At 38.0% G+C, this 15,309-nt stretch overlaps 1 protein-coding gene across 1 annotated transcript in view; it reads left to right on the top strand.

Annotated features, from left to right (window-relative positions):
• Positions 1-266: 266 nt before the first annotated feature.
• The window catches only part of PALMD (palmdelphin), a 46,469-nt gene continuing 31,426 nt past the window's right edge, over positions 267-15,309 (top strand). The window contains exon 1 of the mRNA XM_068199747.1: positions 267-589. The gene's annotated coding sequence lies outside the window, so the exon portion shown is untranslated. The remainder of the gene's footprint in view (positions 590-15,309) is intronic.

Here is a 15,309-nt window from a genome sequence, read left to right as displayed (position 1 = left end):
TACTGTGTTTTTTCCTGAGTACTGCCCAGACACAATTTCGTGTAAAACAGTTCATCATATGAAAGTAAAAAACAACCTTTAGCATCTGCCCAGCATTTTTATCTGTTCAGAAATTGCAGTAAATCACAGTCTTTACCTCACCTGCTAATTTAGCTAGGATATGTCCAGAACAAAGGGCCACAATAAATGCCAAAGTAAGGGCTACACCCACTTATAAATCACACAGCCCCAGGTCTCTTAGTTAGCAGGTTAAAAATTTACTAGATTTTAACTGACATACAAGACAAGTAGGTCCCTTCAATGACAACTGATTTATCAGAGGAAAAGTCTTTAGCAAGTACTCCTTAGCCCACCATGGACATTTCTAAAATATCTGTTTCCATCTGTTTATCTTAACCCCAAAAAAGACTTCACCTGGATAGATATGTGCATGAAGAAAGTACAATAACATAGCATTAAAAGGATTTATAATCCCAGATTTTGCTGCTTCCAGTCCTCTACCTTGTTGTCAATTGCAAAGTGGTGCTGATAAATGTGATATCAAAATACAGTCTCACACTTTGGTTTCTGAACATCAACAACAAAAAAGGTAAGGTCACTATTTCTTAAAAATCTATTTTCTTAAGAAATGTGTCTATCAAAATCTGTCTTGACAGAGTATTTTCATCCTGCTCTTCATTCTGCTTTTCTTATTTACTAAAAATACCTCCTAGTTTATACATCTACAGTTATGATGTGGGTCTGGAGTATGAGTTCTTGTGCTTTCAGATGTGGAAGAAAAGCACAGAGAAGTATTTTTATGAATGTACTATAACTTCAATGCATTTGTGCCAGCTCACAATGGATGAGTACCTATTTCAAGGGTAGAGCTACACAAATCTTAAAATATATGTGTGCCTATGACTGGAGCTATTCTTGAGAGACAAGGGGAAATTGGTGAGACAGGATAGAAAGAGAAGATGGAGAAGAAAGAAGATGGTGATATTGAAATGTAGGTGGATTTAATCTAATTGTTCTAAACCTGCTTCTGTGACTGACATGAAATAGTATTAGAGAGTGACTTTGAATACAGAAAAATACAGTGGTCACTGTGCTGATTTGGCCATCAGTAAAGCAGCAATGCATAGCAATAATTGCAATTTACATAGATACACAGATCCTGTGGTTTGGCCTTAATTTTAACCAGACTTTTCACTGTCAGACCTAGAATAATTTATATTAATATGTGAGTCTAGTTAGCCAGTTCTAGTTGTTTAAACATTCTTTATGATCAGGAAAGGCATCAAAAATCAGTGTGAGGAGAGCCATCACCAAGTAACAAATATATTTATGTATAACAAATGTATAAGCAAATACTACTTCTGCTTTGCTCTGTGTATATTATTCAGACCTCAGAGCTATATCCAACAATGGACTGCATTAAATATCCCCAACACTGAGTTTCCTGCTGTCTCATGGGATGATTCCACTATCATAAGTCACACTCTCATGATGATTTTGTCTGACCTAACTTCTCAGTCCCAAACCTCCATAAATTACAATTCCTCCTCAGCTTTTCTCACTTTCAAAATTGGTTATTTCATCTTTCAAACACTCTAGCACCTTACCTTCTCTTTAAGTTGCTGAAAAAGGTAATTTTAATCTTATCCTTCTTGCCTCTCCAAATTATATCCTCAGATTGAAATAAAAGGACAATCTCAATTTTCTCTGTTGTATTTTGCCCCTCCCCTCCCCAGCCCCCAACCTCTCTATAGATGCCTGCACAGACAGAGCTTTTCTTTTCCATGGAGACATTTCCCCTGACCATTTACCTTTCTGTCACACCCTGCTTTAATAGTGATATGCAGAATATTCATTTCAGATTTAAGTCTCAGAGAAGAAAATTAACCACAGTGTTTTTTGCCTGCTTGTGGTAAATTATAGCCTTGGACATTCATTGTTTTGGATCTGTTTTGGTAGAGATATTTGTCTGTTTTAGGAAAACAAGCGGATGAATTAGGAACTGGTTGAGAAATTACCAAGTTTCTCCCACACTTTCACTATAGCAGTTGGTGTTCATTACTTCATTTAAATCATACACATAACATAAAATATGGGGTTTTTCCCTTCATGTGCAGAGTTACAAATCAAAGTGTTCCTGTGCAGATTATGTCGGAATGTAGGATCTCAGTTCCACTGTCAATCAACTCACCATGCACATCACAATAGAAATACTGATGCTTCCACCAGGCACCCAAACACACTGTGTGAAAGGACACAAAGATGAGAAAGGAACATCAAAGCTTATCAACATGGTATGAATTCCAGAGCACTTTGCCGAACTCTGAAATCTACCCTATTTTTATGGTGAAGCTTGCACGTGGAATTGGTGGAATGCCATTTTCCACAAATTTCTAAAAACTATTGGCATGAAATAAATTTAATCTCAGGACACCTATCTCAACAAAGAACTCCTCCACTAAGCTCCTGGGGGAGGTATTAAGCAGATGCAGGGTAATGTAGCAAAGATTTTTATTGACTATGGTTTAAAAAATATCACTTATTATAAAAACTACAGTACGTCCAACCTCAGGCACAGAGAATGCTGAAATCAAGTTCTGGCACCTTTAGTCCAATGAATGGCCATTGATTTCCATAGCCTTTTTTTCCTGAGGAAAATACATATAAAATTGTCTCAGTATTTGTGTACTTCTGTGGGCTAAATTCCTGTCAGAAATCCATGACCTAGACAAACAAAAATGTTTTCCAGATTTTCAGCAGTGCTACAGTGCTATTCTTTTTCTAGTTTGCATCAGAAAAAATATTTTTAAAAAATTCCTGGTGGGACTGTGTCAGAAGTGAAAGAACATGGCTCTACAGAGCAGAAGGCAGAGGGCAAACCCTGGGATTGCCTGGCACTGTCTGTGTCACCTTCAGCCTGGGACTTGTACACATCAGTCAAAACCAGCTCTGCAACTGATAGCAAGGTTTATGTGCACACAGAGCAACAGGAGCCTCTATGAGTTCACTAATTTAAGCACTTGGAAGCAGGAAAGAAAAGGCATAATAGTCTTGCCATGAAAGTCTGAAGGTAAAAGGGATCAGGGGAGGGGAGGAAGGCTGGGTGTTGAGGGCAAGTCTGGACTGACTCAGAGTGACAGCAGTAACAGCCTGTTCCACTGTGGTCTGCCAGTGCACACAATTTCCAGCAGTGCTACAGAGCAGGACTCAGCAGTGCTAATCATAGCTCAACACCTTTCCAGCTGTTTCCAGCTGGTATTTTTTGTAACAAAACAGAGTAACTTCATGAAAGATTTGAATCAGAGTAAACTGGTACTCACTGAACATGATCACAGCTTAAGAGAGATGCTTCTATTTGTTTAAAGACACTTCAAGTTTTGAAATTCCAGTGGGATTTCACAATCTGCAATGGAAATAAAGTGTCAGATTCTCCAGTACTATGCATTTCCATACATGCCAAAGGACAATGTGACTCCTAGCAAACACTACAAAGGAGTGGCTACAGGGCTTTTCCTACTTAGTTTTCTACATGTAGCACCAAACCTTCACATATTATAATTTTAGAAAGTATTCCTCTGCTTATGCTAAAACCAACACACTTCTCCTATTCCTCTGAATTCCTGCACACCTTGAAGTACCTTTGTCCATACTGATTACTAAGGAGGTTCCAAGAGCCAGATTTCCTGGAGGCTGATGGGAGGTAGTGAGGATAGAAGGGAAGCTGCCAGTAAGCAGCACTTTCCTATTAGTCATTAGCTAGGGAGACTCCCACTCCAGCTGTTGCCTGAGTGAGATTTCAATGGAAAGATTACCCACATTTGATCAGGAATATTCCCAGCTTGGGAAGGACACATGCTTAGTAGAAGGTAATAATATTAGTCTAATATTTAAAGTGTGTCAAGTAGTGCAAACAGATTAAAATATTTCATTATGGATTCATTGAGGTATAAATTAACTCAGTGGTGCTAGGCTGATAGCTTAATTCTCAAATTCATATGTAATTTTCTACTTTGGATGAGCCAGGCATTGATTGAAAAAGCCAACATAGACCTGTGAACAAATAAAATTAGGGAAGAGGAGGTGATTTTTTTCCAGGTTTACTTTATAACACTGTATTTACTTTCAGTCTACAATATAGTCCCTGAAATGAGCACACCAAAATAATTTTCAGGCAATTAACACATATAAGAAAGACTTTGGAGAGATCATTGACACAGCAAATACTTGACAGGCCTGCCAATTAATACAAACAAATAGAAGCTACTGGAAGTTCTTTCTTAAAATGTCTGCTGGGGTCCAGACACCAAGGGATGGGTGATTTGTCACACTATTCCTACAAAGCAACCCTTTCTAGCAATCACATAGTCTATATAAATATGCAAATAAACTTACATGAAACAGGACTTTTTCTGGTATTTTTACTTGTACTTTTCTGGCAAATGCCACATAAAAGCTACAGAAAAGCATGGCTCCCTCTGTAATATATATACATAAATGGAATTACCATTTAGTGAATAATCCATTCCCATTTCCTAATCTGATTTTAAGGCAGGGAAATCACAATATCTTAATATTTAATGATGAAATCTGGTCTGTCTAAAGCTTGTTACAGAAAGTTGGAATATTTTTTACATGTCCATTTACTTATAGCTTCATTTGTGCAATTCTATTTTTAAATGTGCAAAACTGCCTTAACTATACAGTTATTCCATAAAGTCAGTGAATCTGAGAAATAACTCAAGATAGCAGCATTTTCTACCCTGAACAAAATTCTGTGCAACTCTGGCTGCAAATTGCCGAAAGAAATAAACACTAGTTGTGCTTTTTTGGGGGGCCTGAAAATGTTGCTTTGAGAACAGAAAGGCCAGATTTGTAGGATCTTGAATCCCTGTCAGAAAACACAAGACTTCTTTTAAGTGGGTTACAGACATCTCTGTCGCTGTGGTTGCACCCATAATACCTGATCCAATCCCAGTTATAGCACAGGATCAACCAACTAAAAGTACATCAGGACAAAGGCTCAGAGATCCTTGCACTTTACCAGCTGTACACATGGAGATGGACAAGTGGCCCTTGAGCCTAGTTCTGAAGTTTCTGCTGATGACTACAATGGAATTTGGGTGTGAATCCATTCACCTTCAATTCCTCTATCTAGAATGTGATAAGACCAAGCCAACAACCCAGGCTACAGTTGTGCTTATACTTAAATGCCTTCTTTTCCTTTTTTAAAAGGCCATCCTGTGGGAATAAAGTGCTTAAAAGCAAAAAAAAAAAAAAAAAAAAAAAAAAAAAAAAAAAAAAAAAAAAAGAGCAAAACAAAACCTTTTGCATTTCATAATGAGATATTTAGAGCACTCATCTTCCTTCACATTACTAAACACTTTTCCAGCTCACAGATATTTCAAAGATGTATTTGTGGTCTGTGAACAAACAGTGCTTTGTTTCTATATTTTTGGTAAGATCTTTGTATGTAAAGATTATAGATGCTTTCCATTTACAAATAGATGACATTACAACTTGCTTCACTCAGAAGAAAGTTTCCATTAGTCTGGAAACAGCCAATGTTGGTAGTGCTAGCTGAGCAAACAGTAAGCTGAAAATACAGCAGATGTTACATGAGAGAGAATAAAGTAGGAAAATTAACAAACATTTGTCTCCAAGCCTGGGCTTGTCCATCAGTTAGTTTCACTGTGATGACCTCCCAGAAGCAAGTACTTGAAGGCAAGTATTTGTCGGCTACATAAACTGGAATGCCAAGTATTTGCAACCTGCTCTAGTTTGCAAGAGATGTGAGTCAGTGCTGTTGAAATCATTATAATGTGATGCTAAAGTTGGGGTATTGGAGAAAACTACCATGGCAATTATCAGGTACAGAAAAAACAATTCCTCAGAAAAAAGCTATCACAAGGCAGCTAGTGGAAAAAACCCTGGACATGGGTACTGTTCTTCCTAGTGGGATCACACAAATGTTTATGCAAACAACTTCCACTATTTTTGTATCAGCTTAAGATATAGATAAAATAAGTCCCTACATTAAGAGTTAGGGGAAAGGAGAACAAATATTTTTCCCTGCTAGTAACCTTGACTGCAACCTAGGTGAGAGATTGTAAAGATATCAAGCCTACCATGATTTTTTACACACAGCAGAAAGGATGAGGTAAAGACACAGGAATCAAATAGTAAAAGGAACCCTATGAAGTCTTTCGGGCATCAAGAGACCTTTAAATGCAATGGCAGAAACAAAACATTGTCACAGAAATGCCTTTTACCCTAGCTGACCCATCTCCTCATTTTCCCACAGCATACTGATGGGCTTAGGCATGATTCTTAATCGTTTCACGAGGGTTGTTTTCATTTTCACTGAAAACTGAAAAAAGGCAAAACCACGTCTTTGCAAATGCAGCTTTTGAAGAGGCAGCAGCATGACTCATCATGAAAAATGAAAAGCCATGCTAAACACTGCAACCATTAGAGAAAGGCTCTGAAAAGGGAATTCTCCTGTGAGATTCAGCACAGTCTTTATACTAAGAAGCTTGGGACTTAGTACAGTTATAACTCCTCTGACTTCAAAGGTACCCAAAGAATTAATTTGGCCCTGTTTGATTTGGTAATGGCTGACTAGCCAAAAACAAAACCCAAATGGCTCAGGAAATGCCAGGGTAATCTTATTTCCTTTCTCCCTCATACAGCAAGTATAGAGCTCCCAGCTGACTACATAATACCCAGGATGGTGTGTGTCTTGGCTGTCATTTGTCAATGCTGCTGCTGCTAGAAATCAAAGATTTATGTTCTCAAAAGAGCTTTTTGGCAGAAACCCCCAATTGCACTGCAGGGTAATTCAATATACTGAAGCACATCAATGCAGTTTGCTTTGTGTATTTGCCCCCTGCCCAAATAGTCCTCTGTAGAGTTAATACTTAGTTGTCATTTCCAATATTCTCTGTCTCCAGGCAACAAGCATGAACTTGAATCTGTCCAGACAGATTTTGTAATTATATGTTTTGAACAACAAATGCTTAATTTCTAGGTGCTCTTTACCTCCTCAGCTCCTGCATCAAAGAAATTATCATGCCCTGAGATTGCTCAATTGAGTCCAAAAAGAGTCAGCAAATTCCTTACAGCAAGATGAGACTTTTTTCTAATTAATCCTCATATTTCAAGGCATTGTTTTGCACAGTGAAACATAACTAAACTCTATTAACATGTTACTCTATTTAAGAATTATAATTCAGAGATGCTTAAACTAGTAATGGATGACTGCTGTTTTCATATTTACATTGTGATCCATGCAAAACTGAGCATGAAGATGGAGAAAGTCCATTCCCTAAGTGGTATTTTTGCTTGAAGTTCAAGAACATTTTTTTTCAAAATAAACACTTTCTTTTGAAGATGTTCACAAAATACACAGAAATTGCCTTCTTGAAGTGAGAATTGCAGAAATAAAATACTAATTCCCATTTACCAAGAGCTTTTCAAGGGCTTCCAAGCCTAAATCCAGGTTATTACTCCCAGCATAACTCTAGAACATCTCTCAAAATAAAATACAATGACAATGTTCCTTACAAAGTCAATGCTAGGGGAATAAAGATTGTATTTGTATGTGTCATTACAAAGATGCTCACAAGAAACATTGTTTTAGAAAACTATCCCCAGGAGTCTATGAATGAGCCAAAAACTACCTTAAGCATGCCACTGAAAATTACTTCTAGCTTTCCAGGCAATTTTGAGCACTGCAAGAGTAATGTTCCTTTGGCTAATTACCTCAGTGCAGATGAGGTGCTAAACCCTTTGGCTGGCCCCTCCAACAGCCCAAGATTGCAATATCTCAACGGATGCTATAAAGAAATTACATTGCACAGCCAAACCCTTCTTTAATAAATTTGATCTCTACAAATAACTAAACTATTCCCCCCCCCCCCCGCCCCAAACCCCAGGAGCAAACTTTATGTTGCACCTCAGAGGACTAAAGCTCTTTGGAACCTCATGCTGTTTGACAGTCCCCAGATCTGCTCACAAACAGACCTGATTCTGTGCAGTTGACAGAAAATTGAAGGTTTCACATGAGTTTAAGGGGACTTAGACTAGATGGAAACTGGTGACCAGACACAGAGGATCAGGCTCTATAAATTGAGGTTTCATAAGTTTCAGGTTCCATATATTTAAGTCCTACACACATTGAGTTGTGAACTGCAGGCTGGAAGGATCACAATCAGTCCCTATGAAGTGTGTGCTAGTACCCACATGGCTCACAGAGTAATGGTGTAAAGCCCCTGCAGACACTACCTTGGCAACATTAGTTCAATCCAGTATAGAAAGCAAAGGGGGCTGCTGGTACCCTCAGAAAGAACCATTATCACATCAGGACTTCAAAAGAGGAAGAACTCTCTCTTACATTAGATGCCATCTCAAGCAGTGTCTTTCTGCTCTCCGTGAGTTTCATGTGGTCTGGTTATTGTGTCACTATGTTGTTTCCACACAGCTACTGTGTCATCCCACATTTACCTGTCAGAACACAACACAGCCCTCTTTCACAGGCAGTGAAGATGCCAGGGTCTGACAGAACATGTCGAGGATCTCCCCACCCACCACAGACAGCCAAGCTCTACAAGCCCTAGCAGGTTCATCCTGGGAGGAACGCCAGTTTCTGCGTTTCCTTTTCTGAAAGTGCTTCCTCTGCTGCAGCTGAACAAGTAATGCTAGATGTGCTCTTGGTTAACCTGTCCATGCTCTTACTTCTCCTGCAAACAGTGGTTGATAGAAGTTTACTCTACCACTGTTTTCACTGATGCCACACCAACTCCTGCTCTACGTCCCTCCTGTAACTCAGTTTCTTTGTCAGAATGAGCTATCAGATGAGCAAGCCCTGCCTCATTCCCAGTGTGGGAGCTGAACTGCTGATCAAAGAGCTTTCAAGCTTTGTTATTACATACCTGCTGAAGGCCAGACAAAAGGCCAAACTATAGATCATGAAACTGCTTCTTCAGCAACTTACTTTCTCATGTATCAGTTAACTTTTTCCTAGTGTTCATCATGATCTCTGAACCTCACAATATCTTCCCTGGTTTATGCATTGACATTCCAATTACAATTAAATATCTTCCAGAAGCTCAAGCATGATCTATTTGAATGTTTCCAGAGGTGTAAAGGCACATCTATAAGCTAGTCGTTGACATGAAGTAGTACCACAAATAAAATGAAACAAAAGCAAAAGTGAGTAGTGGGCTTCCTGTATGCTTTCCTAATTTTTTTCTTTTTCTGGTCTAAAATACAATTTCTGAGGTTAATTCTCCCCTCATCTTACTCAATGTTAGCACTAAAGCCCAGAGAAATGTCGCACTACCTATGACCATTCATTAGAAACATCAGTTTACTCTCAGATTTTGTGTGTTTGGGACCATGACACACTATGCTCTACCCTTCCCATTAAATTTTGTAACCTCTCAGGCAGTGAAATGTTCTGCATCTATCCCAAACTGGAATGTATTGTTAGGAAAAAACACCATAAACACCCTAAGCTAGGCTATTGCCGTGAATAAATATAGGCAGCTGAGTTAGAAAAGGAGTTACCTAGTTAGAACTAAAGTTAAGGGAATAGAAGGCTAAGTAATTCCAGCTAGTTTTATGTGAGCTTTGGTCACAGTAATCATTGAATCATGTTATGTTATTTAAAGTACATTAAAGATGATTTCTAACAGCACACTTTGCCTGGTATTGATAAGGTCTCTAACATTATCAGAAAAAGTAGCACATACAAGGCATCACAGATTCAAAGCCAAGACTTTTATGAAGACCTCTTTCACTTTCTTAGTTTATAAGCTCACCACTGACACCACTGCCCAAATGTTTGTAAAACCCCCAGTATGATTGGACCTCAATATGTAACCGTGGTGGTAAAAGACTGCATAGAATGCACTCTGTCAGAGGTCAGATCTCTAAGGGAAGGAGCAGTTAATTTATAGAGATACACATGTAAGAAGAATATTTATGGATTTTACATTCCTAGATACACATTTTAGTAATATGCAGGCCTCATCACCAAACCCAGCTCCATCATCTGTTAATGCATGACATCAGTCTGGTTGCTCATTTAGAAAGAGCAGCAGATGAGATCACAGAGTCATTAAGGGCTGGAAAATGCCTCTAAGGTCAGCTGAACTATAGCCCTCTGTGAAGATAGTCAGCCTGCTACACTCAGTGTCAGCATGCAATGAACTGAGAAGTCAGCCAAGCCACACACAGAGACCTTTTCTGAGAGGGACCAAATCACATGACAGGACCTCCCCCTGGCAAATCGACAGGGCCAGCCTGCTTTTAGCAAGGGCAGCTACTCCTGAAAAGGGATGGTGATGGCATAAAATGATTAGCATAGGAGACTGTTCAAGGGCAAAGCACATTTGCTAATGATGACTATAGCACATTAGCCTGCTGCTGGGTCCATGCCATCCAAAATAATTTGTTAAAAGGTAAAGTTCTGGAGACCAATAAGGCACAGAAGCCTATTGCAACAGAAACAAATTAGAACAGAGACATCCTTTGAAACAGAGGCAGTTTATACTTCATGGTGAGCACTCGCTTATGAGTTCCAGGGTTTTCAACAAAAATCAAGCAGATGCTTCCATTCTCTTCCGGGCTGGGCTGGCCTGAATTTTGGTAGCACAGTTTTGGCAGTATTCCATTATTACTATGGCTGGTTGCAATTGTTATTTTGCACAAAAATCAATCAATCAAAAGGCTGTTTAAAGTGATTTTTTTTCTCCCCAACATTTATTTTACCAAATGACCAACCATCATTTTAGGTACACTCCAAATTCAATCATCTAAATGGCTGTGCAAGGAACAGTCCATATTCAACAATGGCACACTTCTCTGTGTGCCAGGAAAGTACCATCCTGCCTATCTGTCAGATGGGAAGCAGGAAATACACAGAGAAACAGGGCTGATTTTCCTGACTTACACAGATTCATTCACAATTCTCCTCGGCTCATGAAAAGACAGCATCTTTATACTCACATTTCTTCATTCATGACACCAAAAAGAATGGCAATTTCAGTCCCTATTTGAAAATGACTGGTTCTGGGTTATAAAAGGTTACTGATTAAAATGTAAAATGTTCCAAAAGGAAGGCTGCAAGCAAATGGATCCACCAGCAACTGTCATGTGTCTTGTAAATACATTCTGTAACTGGCACAGTAAGACTGTAGATGATATTATAATACTGACAGTGAAAATAGCCACCTACCCAGGACAAATAGCAAATTCTGAACTGTTAAAATTTTTAAGAATTTCTTCAGGAAATGTGAAAAGTCAAAAGGAAATTGAAAATATATCAATAAGAAATCTTTTAAATTGCCCTTGATTAAGCCATTTTTGTATCATCTAACAAGTCAGTTTCCTGAGCATGTTAAGAATGTTCTCAGGATTTGTGATAGGTTCCATCACTTTGCTTTTGTCACTGCCCTGGAAGTCTTGTCCCTCTTAAAAAATCTCTTCTCCCATGCAGTAATTTCACCTTTCAACATCCAGTCACTGAATTTTGTTATCATTTTGCCTTTTTTTCCATCAGTAAGAAACTGTTTTCCTGAAGAGTCAATTAACTTTCTATTTTTGTAGAGCATACTTTTTATTAAATTCTATTATTCTTCTCATAACATTCCAGTCAGATTTCAGCATCTCTCTTGAAACATTTCCAGCAAAATTGGACAATCTATTCCCCACAACTCATCCCTAACTCAGAGGAACTCTCAAACTCTTTAGAACATTAGCCATTCTAGCTACAGGTTTGCTATCAGTTAATATTCATCTGATGATTCAGTATGACTCCCAAACTCTCCTCAGAATCTTGAGGTGTCAGAGAATGCCTTAATCTGAGGAATTTCATCCTTCCTAAACACACAGCCCTGCTTTTGATAGTATTCTTACATGTGTGAGCCTTAACAAAAAGAAGATTCACTTTCTTACAACTGCAAAACACATATAGAGCAGTTTGTTACTTCTGCATTGGAGAGGACCACAGCAAAGGTCCATTTGCCATGTTCAGACATTATTGTCAGTGAACAAATATGAAATACTGCTAAGGAAGAGCCTTCATGATGGCAGAAGTGCAAAGGAAAATAGAAATCTTCAGCTATTCCTACCTAAGACTTTGTTATTGATATGAGCCTTGTGAACAAGGGTTTGAAAGAAAAATGCCCAAAAGCATTTTTTAGCAAATCTAACTCTTGTCATTAAACAGATTGGAGGCAGAAACCATCAGAGACTCTCTGTAAACTTCTGAAGTGCTGAAATTAACCCAGGCATAATGCTAATTTAGCCTATCATTCCAGAATGCATGACAGATGGGAAACTTTATTAATCATCCCACATACACATGGAAAGAGAGAGCACCTTGTTCATGAACTATTGTAAACATTTTTATTGCCCAGGAGGATCCAATTATTTTGAATGATTAAGTGACAAAATAACTAAATAATCAAAGTTGTATAAACCAAAGCATTAAACTAATTCCTATCCCACCTTTGTTTCTGAAACTGAGAGTATCTGGTAATAGAGGCAAACTGAAAATTAGAGATTAGACATTGTTCTCAGTAGCCAGGAGTGTTCCTGCAAATCGGAGCAAAAGTTTGTTGGCTAACAATTCAAATGTTCAGGAAAAACAAGGAAATTAAAGTAAAAACTAGATTTAGAAAATACAACTAAAATGATAATGTAGGAAAATAGATAGTAGGCTCTAACTATTTTAGAATTCATTGACTCGATGCAAATAGCATTAAAAAGGGAAGGAAATGGAACAGAAAAAGAATTCCAATATGCTGTTTTAGCACAGGAAGGCTTGTGTCAGCTTCTAGCCTTTCATATAAAATGTTTTTGACAAGCTCTACTACAGGTAGCTTTTACCTCCAAGAATTAGAAAATCCTAAGTGGATAAGTACATTCAAGAAAAAGTTAATTAGAGAATTTAAAGTCATTTTCTGCAAGAGAAACAAGAAGAATCAACAGTCAGGATGTTTTCCTGATTGAAATCTCTATGTAACCAGGACAAAATCCCACTTGCTTGAGTCATGCTCATTATCTTTCAAAGTCTGACCTATACACATATTGTATTATTCTTGTTGTTTTCACAACTGGAATTTAAATTTCATTAACTCAAAGACAGTCCTATACTACAACCATTATACATAACAAAACCAAAAGGATCAGTATGTAAAAAAAAAAAAAAAATTTAGAACATCTTATGAGCACTTAGAGCTGCTCTGTGGATTTCATATGTGCTTGTTCAATATGTGCTTGTTAGGGACAATTAAATGTGGAGATTCAAGCTGTGGTCAGTTTTTTGCAGCCTATCAGTGCAGATGGTGCACACCAGGAGCTGTCCCCTGGACCTTCTTCATCAAATACTGACAAAGGTAGGCAGATTTGCTCAGGGTTTATGGGATTAATATAGGATAGGAGAAAGACTGAGGATTAGGATAATGTCTAGCTGAAGCAGGAGGAGGTGGGAAGGGGTTGGGGCTCTCACAAGGTTTTTTTGGAGAGCAGGCATTATCAGTTTGGAGAAAGTACAAGCCAGGACCTGAGGTATTGCAGTCAGCTCTGCTGAAGATATTGTAAAAGTAAGGCAATTAAGAAAAAAGGTTGCAGTCAAAGGAATAAGGATTTGGAGGAAGAGTTGCTTTGAAGCCCCTAGTGGGAACCACCATTCCACTACCAACATTGCCAACTCTAATTGCTAATTTGCATATGGTAGCACACAGCTGCAGTGTGAGATCAGCTCTGGAAAACGGCATTAGTGCCAGTATAAGACACTCACACAGCTCTGAAAACTCCCAACACAAGTATTTGTCAGGTCAAGTCCCTGAGTCACTGAACACAGAGAAACTAACCTAATCATAGATAGGAGTTGTGGTCATAATGTGTGGAAATGTCTCCTTTTCTAATCTGTTTTTCACTTCTTGAGAACTCAAGCACATATTTTATGGAATTGTTTCAGTTAGCTGCAAAAAGCCAATGATCAGATCTCCCAGTAACAGGAGCTTTTTTCCAAAGTTCCCTGAAGTCAAATAGTTACTAAAAGTCAGTTACTGCCTTTGCCGAGAACTGCCATCCCCCAAGAGATCTCTTATTTGCAGAAGTTGTTCAATTTGTGGTGGCAGAGGGATACTCCTAAAAATGCAAATTCATTATATTTTTTTAACCAACCATGATACAACAAGTATTTAAAATAGAAACCTGAAACCGTGGCCTGACAGTATTTTATTGAAATATTTACAGAATTATTAAATTAATGAGAGACTAGAAGAGTATATAAGAAATATGTCTATTTGTTTAAAGGCATTAAGTTCTCTAAATATGACACATATGAAGTGAAACTGTGTCAACCATGAAATATATTCCATGCACTTAAACTGGTAAAAAGAATCACTTCAGAATAATACAACATTGATGTAGGACATTTCTTAGAACTAAAGAAAGCTAAGATCCCTCAGCTGTGTTTAAGGTCCCATTTCCTTCAGAACCATTAGGTTCCTCCAAAGTGCCTTCCTCTTCCAGCTGGGGATCTAAATTGGTGTTATTAAAGGTTTTGATCCATCTAACTTTTAGCTTTCCCATTTCTGAGCTACGGCATTAAACAAATCAACAACTACTGCAACAATTACTGAGATTTATGGTATAAATTCCAAGCAATACTAATCTAAATGGCTGTCTCCTAAGAGAATCAAGTACTAATATGAACATACCAATTACTTCATACAATTGGAGAAAGGGTATTTCCACAAAGAATGTTCCTGAATCTCAGCAGAAAAGAATATACACATATAAATAAACTCATTATTAACTTCTGTTGGCTTTTGAAGTGTAGACTATATGAAAAGATATTGATACTACTTACACTGATCTGTGATGTTCCTTCACTGAAATGACAGATTGCTGTTCCTGCTACTCATGTTTTGGTTCTTCTCCCATTAATGACAGCCCACTGGAAACTGAGAATATAAAACTTGTCCTACAAGCACTCAGGAGTCACGACATAATGACAGCTTTTGATTACAATCCTGAACTGCATTAGTCAAAATAAGAGACCAGACCAACAAAATAAGAGGATGATAGGTGTTAACTAGAGTGGTTGGAATGTTCCTGATTTTTCTTCCAAACACCAACATTGTGCTCAACTCAGTGTGACTAGAAGCAAGAAATGTGGATTAAATTTCTAATTCAAACCCCAAGAACAAGTTTCTTAATGTCTTGTAACTGCATCAGCTTTATGCCTGACAATACAGCTAGATCCATTTGGCAGCAGGCTATTATAATAGT

The sequence above is a fragment of the Anomalospiza imberbis genome, chromosome 9, assembly GCF_031753505.1.
Source record: "Anomalospiza imberbis isolate Cuckoo-Finch-1a 21T00152 chromosome 9, ASM3175350v1, whole genome shotgun sequence".
NCBI classification, from domain to species: domain Eukaryota; kingdom Metazoa; phylum Chordata; class Aves; order Passeriformes; family Viduidae; genus Anomalospiza; species Anomalospiza imberbis.
The sequence above is the reverse complement of the archived record's forward strand: the minus strand, read 5'-3'. Positions and strand labels throughout refer to the sequence as shown.